Source organism: Cryptomeria japonica, unplaced genomic scaffold (genome assembly GCF_030272615.1).
Source record: "Cryptomeria japonica unplaced genomic scaffold, Sugi_1.0 HiC_scaffold_117, whole genome shotgun sequence".
In the NCBI taxonomy this organism is placed as follows: domain Eukaryota; kingdom Viridiplantae; phylum Streptophyta; class Pinopsida; order Cupressales; family Cupressaceae; genus Cryptomeria; species Cryptomeria japonica.
In genome coordinates this window covers 67501-75415 of record NW_026728939.1, presented here as the reverse complement: position 1 = coordinate 75415, position 7915 = coordinate 67501, and positions in this window count along the sequence as shown.

The window sequence follows — 7915 nt, the reverse complement described above, 5'->3', positions numbered from 1 at the left end:
CAAAAGTGCGCACCTTTGGAGCGCAGAAAAGTGCCCTCCAAAAAGTGCCCTCCAAAAGTGCGCACCTTTGGAGCGCAGAGCGCCGAAAGTGCCCTCCAAAAGTGCGCACCTTTGGAGCGCAGAAAAGTGCCCTCCAAAAAGTGCCCTCCAAAAGTGCGCACCTTTGGAGCGCAGAAAAGTGCCCTCCAAAAAGTGCCCTCCAAAAGTGCGCACCTTTGGAGCGCAGAAAAGTGCCCTCCAAAAAGTGCCCTCCAAAAGTGCGCACCTTTGGAGCGCAGAAAAGTGCCCTCCAAAAAGTGCCCTCCAAAAGTGCGCACCTTTGGAGCGCAGAAAAGTGCCCTCCAAAAAGTGCCCTCCAAAAGTGCGCACCTTTGGAGCGCAGAAAAGTGCCCTCCAAAAAGTGCCCTCCAAAAGTGCGCACCTTTGGAGCGCAGAAAAGTGCCCTCCAAAAAGTGCCCTCCAAAAGTGCGCACCTTTGGAGCGCAGAAAAGTGCCCTCCAAAAGTGCGCACCTTTGGAGCGCACAAAAGTGCCCTCCAAAAGTGCGCACTTTTGGTGCGCACCAAGGCGCTGGTTCGGTCGTTGCAGGCGAGTTCGGAAGTTGGGGTCGATGTCCTGAGCGGAGGTGCAAACTACACAGGTGTCGGAATCGGACAAATAGCTTATATAGGGGAGGTGTATGCTTCGATGGGTCGACTCCCCAGGTTGAGCGCACCGCGCCAACCTCAAAGACCCTACGGTATGGATGAAGTCGGAAGTTGGGTCCGATGACCGATTCGATTAGTAGGTATGCTCATGAGGTCGGAATTTGGGTCCGATGACCTGCCATGTGCAGGAAGGCGAATGTTGACACTGTGCGTTGCAAGGTGCACACCAAGGCGCTGGTGCGGTCTTTTTAGTCGAGTTCGGAAGTTGGGGTCGATGTCCTGATCGGAGGTGCAAGCTACACAGGTGTGGGAATCGGACAAATAGCTTATATAGGGGAGGTGTATGCTTCGTTGGGTCGACTCCCCGGGTTGAGCGCACCGCGCCAACCTCAAAGACCCTACGGTATGGATGAAGTCGGAAGTTGGGTCCGATGACCGATTCGATATGTAGGCATACTCGCGAGGTCGGAATTTGGGTCCGATGACCTGCCACGTGCAGGAAGGCGAATGTTGGCACTGTGCGTTGCAAGGTGCGCACCAAGGCGCTGGTTCGGTCGTTGGAGGCGAGTTCGGAAGTTGGGGTCGATGTCTTGATCGGAGGTGCAAACTACACAGGTGTGGGAATCGGACAAATAGCTTATATAGGGGAGGTGTATGCTTCGTTGGGTCGACTCCCCGGGTTGAGCGCACCGCGCCAACCTCAAAGACCCTACGGTATGGATGAAGTCGGAAGTTGGGTCCGATGACCGATTCGATATGTAGGCATACTCGCGAGGTCGGAATTTGGGTCCGATGACCTGCCATGTGCAGGAAGGCGAATGTTGGGACTGTGCGTCGCAAGGTGCGCACCAAGGCGCTGGTGCCGTCGTTGCAGTCGAGTTCGGAAGTTGGGGTCGATGTCCTGGTCAGAGGTGCAAACTACACAGGTGTGGGAATCGGACAAATAGCTTATATAGGGGAGGTGTATGCTTCGATGGGTCGACTCCCTGGGTTGAGCGCACCGCGCCAACCTCAAAGACCCTACAGTATGGATGAAGTCGGAAGTTGGGTCCGATGACCGATTCGATACGTAGGCATATTGGCGAGGTCTGAATTTGTGTCCGATGACCTGCCATGCGCAGGAAGGCGGAATTTGGGTCCGATGACCGAGTTGATGGCGTGCCATGCGCAGAAAGGCGGAATTTGGGTCCGATGACCGAGTTGATGTTGATGGCCCGCCATGCACAGGAAGGCGGAATTTGGGTCCGATGACCGATTTGAAGGCGTGCCATACGCAAAAAGGCGGAGTTTGGGTCCGATGACCGAGTTGATATTGATGGCCCGCCATGCGCAGGAAGGCGGAATTTGGGTCCGATGACCTGACATACGCATGGAGTCCGACTCGGGGGCCGATGTTCGATTCGATGACTTGCATTGTGGGTAAAGTCGGAAGTTGTGGTCTTTGACCCGATTCGATGACCAGACTTCGGCTGCTTGAGAATCGGACAAATAACTTATATAGGGGAGGTAGTGTTCTCGAGCATCCTCCCCCCGTGCCCGTTTATGTCGATTGATGCTGGTGCTCGACTGGTTGGAGCGCTCGGATGCAAAAATCTTGCACCAGGATTTATCGATTGTGATGGACACGGCAAGTCTCCTGATTGCTATGCAGGAGCTCATCGTGAATCTCTATGCGGCCTTGGTATGGACTCGACCTGCGGAATGGTTCGGCAATGGTAGTCGCTCCAACACGTCCTTGCAATGGCCACAGAGGTGATTCGACTAGAGCTCCAGTCTAGCTTTTGGGTTGCTTGGCGGACTGGTATAGCCGCGATCGAGTTCCGGCCATGAACGTTTTAGATAGCTCTTGGGCTTTCTGGGACGGAAGTCGGAAGTTTGGGCTGTTGTCCGATTTGATGACCATTCTTCGGATGTGTGAGAATCGGACAAATAACTTATATAGGGGACTGTGTTGTCTCACGCAGCCCCCTCCGTGCCCCTCTATCTCGACCGATGTTGGTGCTTGAAAGGGTTGGGATCGCTCGGATTTATAAACGTGCACCACCATTTGTCGAGTGTGAGGGACGCGGCAGGTCTCCTAAATGCTATGCGGGCGCTCTCTGAGAATCTCTATCCGGCCTCGACACAGACTAGTCTTGCTGAATGGTTTGGCACTGGTAGTCGATCCAACACGTCGTTGTTGTGGCCGCCTAGGCGATTCGATTCGAGCCCCCGTCTAGCTTTTGGGTTGCTTGGCGGATTTTGCCCTATCCGCAAGTGAGCTCGGTCCCTAAACGTTCGAGAAACCCGATTGCTATGCGCCGACTCTCTTTCTTGCGAGCCTCCATCTAGCTTTTGGGTCTCTACGGAACGGAAGTCGGAATCTGGGACCGTTGTTTGATTCGACGAGGCAGACTACGGTTGTGCGAGAATCGGACAAATAACTTATATAGGGGAGGTGTTGACTGGAGCATTCTCCCCCGTGCCCCTCTAACTCGACCAATGCTGGCGCTCGAACGGTGGTAGCGCTCGGATTTTCATTGAGCGCCAGCATTGGTCGATTTAGAGGGGCATGCGAGATTCCCGAATGCTATGCGAGGGCTCTAACGGAAATGTCTATTGGTTTCGGTATGGATGCAATTGCGAGTGGTTCGGCAAAGGTAGTCGTTCCGATGCGTCCATGTCGTGGCCAAATCGATAATTCGATTTGAGCCCTCGTATAGCATTTGGGTCTCTCGATGTGATTCCGCATTCCAGTCCCTTTGGGCACTGCTTGAGCCGCATCCCAGGGGGTTCCCTTCCCAATAATCTGCCTCGCAACCCGATTGCTATGCGGTGAGGCTCCTCGGCCGCCTCGGAACTATCTGTGTATCAGACGCATCGCGGGATAAGGGGTTGGCAACGGTAGTCGCCCCAAGCGCGTCCGATGCTTGGACCATTCCGAGGCGGCCCTGAAGCCTCTTCCGTCTAGCCGTTGGGTCCTTCTCGCCGCATCCCTCGCCTCGCACCCCGATTGCTATGCGGTGAGGCTCCTCGGCCGCCTCGGAACTATCTGTGTATCGGACGCGTCGCGGGATAAGGGGTTGTCACTGGTAGTCGCCCCAAGCGCGTCCGATGCTTGGACCATTCCGAGGCGGCCCTGAAGCCTCTTCCGTCTAGCCGTTGGGTCCTTCTCGCCGCATCCCTCGCCTCGCACCCCGATTGCTATGCGGTGAGGCTCCTCGGCCGCCTCGGAACTATCTGTGTATCGGACGCGTCGCGGGATAAGGGGTTGTCATTGGTAGTCGCCCCAAGCGCGTCCGATGCTTGGACCATTCCGAGGCGGCCCTGAAGCCTCTTCCGTCTAGCCGTTGGGTCCTTCTCGCCGCATCCCTCGCCTCGCACCCCGATTGCTATGCGGTGAGGCTCCTCGGCCGCCTCGGAACTATCTGTGTATCGGACGCGTCGCGGGATAAGGGGTTGTCACTGGTAGTCGCCCCAAGCGCGTCCGATGCTTGGACCATTCCGAGGCGGCCCTGAAGCCTCTTCCGTCTAGCCGTTGGGTCCTTCTCGCCGCATCCCTCGCCTCGCACCCCGATTGCTATGCGGTGAGGCTCCTCGGCCGCCTCGGAACTATCTGTGTATCGGACGCGTCGCGGGATAAGGGGTTGTCACTGGTAGTCGCCCCAAGCGCGTTCGATGCTTGGACCATTCCGAGGCGGCCCTGAAGCCTCTTCCGTCTAGCCGTTGGGTCCTTCTCGCCGCATCCCTCGCCTCGCACCCCGATTGCTATGCGGTGAGGCTCCTCGGCCGCCTTGGAACTATCTGTGTATCGGACGCGTCGCGGGATAAGGGGTTGTCACTGGTAGTCGCCCCAAGCGCGTCCGATGCTTGGACCATGCTTGGACCATTCCGAGGCGGACCCGAAGCCTCTTCCGTCTAGCCGTTGGGTCCTTCTCGCCGCATCCTTCGCCTCGCACCCCGATTGCTATGCGGTGAGGCTCCTCGGCCGCCTCGGAACTATCTGTGTATCGGACGCGTCGCGGGATAAGGGGTTGTCACTGGTAGTCGCCCCAAGCGCGTCCGATGCTTGGACCATTCCGAGGCGGACCCGAAGCCTCTTCCGTCTAGCCGTTGGGTCCTTCTCGCCGCATCCCTCGCCTCGCACCCCGATTGCTATGCGGTGAGGCTCCTCGGCCGCCTTGGAACTATCTGTGTATCGGACGCGTCGCGGGATAAGGGGTTGTCACTGGTAGTCGCCCCAAGCGCGTCCGATGCTTGGACCATTCCGAGGCGGACCCGAAGCCTCTTCCGTCTAGCCGTTGGGTCCTTCTCGCCGCATCCTCGCCTCGCACCCCGATTGCTATGCGGTGAGGCTCCTCGGCCGCCTTGGAACTATCTGTGTATCGGACGCGTCGCGGGATAAGGGGTTGTCACTGGTAGTCGCCCCCAAGCGCGTCCGATGCTTGGACCATTCCGAGGCGGACCCGAAGCCTCTTCCGTCTAGCCGTTGGGTCCTTCTCGCCGCATCCCTCGCCTCGCACCCCGATTGCTATGCGGTGAGGCTCCTCGGCCGCCTTGGAACTATCTGTGTATCGGACGCGTCGCGGGATAAGGGGTTGTCACTGGTAGTCGCCCCAAGCGCGTCCGATGCTTGGACCATTCCGAGGCGGCCCCGAAGCCTCTTCCGTGTAGCCGTTGGGTCGTTCTCGCCGCATCCCTCGCCTCGCACCCCGATTGCTATGCGGTGAGGCTCCTCGGCCGCCTTGGAACTATCTGTGTATCGGACGCGTCGTGGGATAAGGGGTTGTCACTGGTAGTCGCCCCAAGCGCGTCCGATGCTTGGACCATTCCGAGGCGGCCCCGAAGCCTCTTCCGTGTAGCCGTTGGGGTCCTTCTCGCCGCATCCCTCGCCTCGCACCCCGATTGCTATGCTGTGAGGCTCCTCGGCCGCCTTGGAACTATCTGTGTATCGGACGCGTCGCGGGATAAGGGTTGTCACTGGTAGTCGCCCCCAAGCGCGTCCGATGCTTGACCATTCCGAGGCGGACCTGAAGCCTCTTCCCTCTAGCCGTTGGGGCTTTCTCGCCGCATCCCTCGCCTCGCACCCTGATTGCTATGCTGTGAGGCTCCTCGGTGGAACTATCTGTGTATCGGACGCATCGCGGGATAAGGGGTTGGCAGTGGTAGTCGCCCCAAGCGCATCCGATGCTTGGACCATTCCGAGGCGGCCCTGCAGCCTCTTCCGTCTAGCCGTTGGGGCCATCTCGCCGCATCCCCCACCTCGCACCACGATTGCTATGCGGTGAGGCTCCTTGGCCGCCTCGGAACTATCTGTGTATCGGACGCATCGCGGGATAAGGGGTTGTCACTGGTAGTCGCCCCAAGCGCGTCCGATGCTTGGACTATTCCGAGGCGGCCCTGCAGCCTCTTCCGTCTAGCCGTTGGGGCCATCTCGCTGCATCCCCCACCTCCTCGGCCGCCTCGGAACTATCTGTGTATCGGACGCATCGCGGGATAAGGGGTTGGCAGTGGTAGTCGCCCCAAGCGCGTCCGATGCTTGGACTATTCCGAGGCAGCCCTGCAGCCTCTTCCGTCTAGCCTTTGGGGCCATCTCGCCGCATCCCTCGCCTCGCACCCCGATTGCTATGCGGTGAGGCTCCTCGGCCGCCTGGGAACTATCTTCGTATCGGACGCATCGCGGGATAAGGGGTTGTCACTGGTAGTCGCCCCAAGCGCGTCCGATGCTTGGACTATTCCGAGGCGGCCCTGTGGCCTCTTCCGTCTAGCCGTTGGGGCCATCTCGCCGCATCCCCCACCTCGCACCCCGATTGCTATGCGGTGAGGCTCTTCGGCCGCCTTGGAACTATCTTCGTATCGGACGCATCGCGGGATAAGGGGTTGTCACTGGTAGTGGCCCCAAGCGCGTCCGATGCTTGGACTATTCCGAGGCGGCCCTGCAGCCTCTTCCGTCTAGCCGTTGGGGCCATCTCGCCGCATCCCCCACCTCGCACCCCGATTGCTATGCGGTGAGGCTCCTCGGCCGCCTTGGAACTATCTTCGTATCGGACGCATCGCGGGATAAGGGGTTGTCACTGGTAGTCGCCCCAAGCGCGTCCGATGCTTGGACTATTCCGACGCGGCCCTGTGGCCTCTTCCGTCTAGCCGTTGGGGCCATCTCGCCGCATCCCCCACCTCGCACCCCGATTGCTATGCGGTGAGGCTCCTCGGCCGCCTTGGAACCATCTTCGTATCGGACGCATCGCGGGATAGGGGGCTGTCACTGGTAGTCGCCCCAAGCGTGTCCGATGCTTGGACCATTCCTAGGCGGCCCTGAAGCCTCTTCCGTCTAGCCGTTGGGGCCTTCCCGCCCCATCCCTCGCCTCGCACCCCCGATTGCTATGCGGTGAGGCTCCTCGGCCGCCTTGGAACCATCTGTGTATCGGACGCATCGCGGGATAAGGGGTTGGCACTGGCAGTCGCCCCAAGCGCGTCCGATGCTTGGACCATTCCGAGGTGGCCCTGAAGCCTCTTCCGTCTAGCCGTTGGGGCCTTCCCGCCCCATCCCTCGCCTCGCACCCCGATTGATATGCGGTGAGGCTCCTCGGCCGCCTTGGAACTATCTGTGTATCGGACGCATCGCGGGATAAGGGGTTGGCACTGGTAGTCGTCCCAATCGCATCCGATGCTTGGACCATTCCGAGGCGGCCCTGCAGCCTCTTCCGTTTAGCCGTCGGGGCCTTCCCGCCGCATCCCTCGCCTCGCATCCCGATTCCTATGCGGTGAGTCTTCTCGGCCGCCGCGGAACTATACCTGTTATTGCTACTGCATCCTTCGGCTGGTAACCTCCTCTGCCGCCTTGGAACGTTCTCTTTGTCGGACGCGTCGCGGGATAAGGGGTTGGCACTGGTAGTCGCCCCAAGCGCGCCCGATGCATAGACCGCTCCGAGTCGACCTTGCTTTCAGCCTCTCACATGCATAGACCTCTCTGAGTCGACCCTGCAGCCTCTCACGTTTAGCCTTTGGAATCTCGCCTCACAACATGATTGCTATCCTTGATGCATCCCTTGCCTCGAGCCCTGATTGCTTTCTTGGCTGCATCCCTCCTCTCCTCACAGCCCGGTTGTCATCACTGCTTCATCCGTCGCTTCATGCATTCTGGCTGCTGGGCCCTTCCCACCGCACACCTCGATTGCTATCTCTTCTGCATCACACACCCCGATTGCTATCTCTGCTACATCCCTCGGCTCTCACTTCTGCATCCTTCGCCTCACACCTCGATTGCTATCAATGCTGCATCCGTAACCTCAC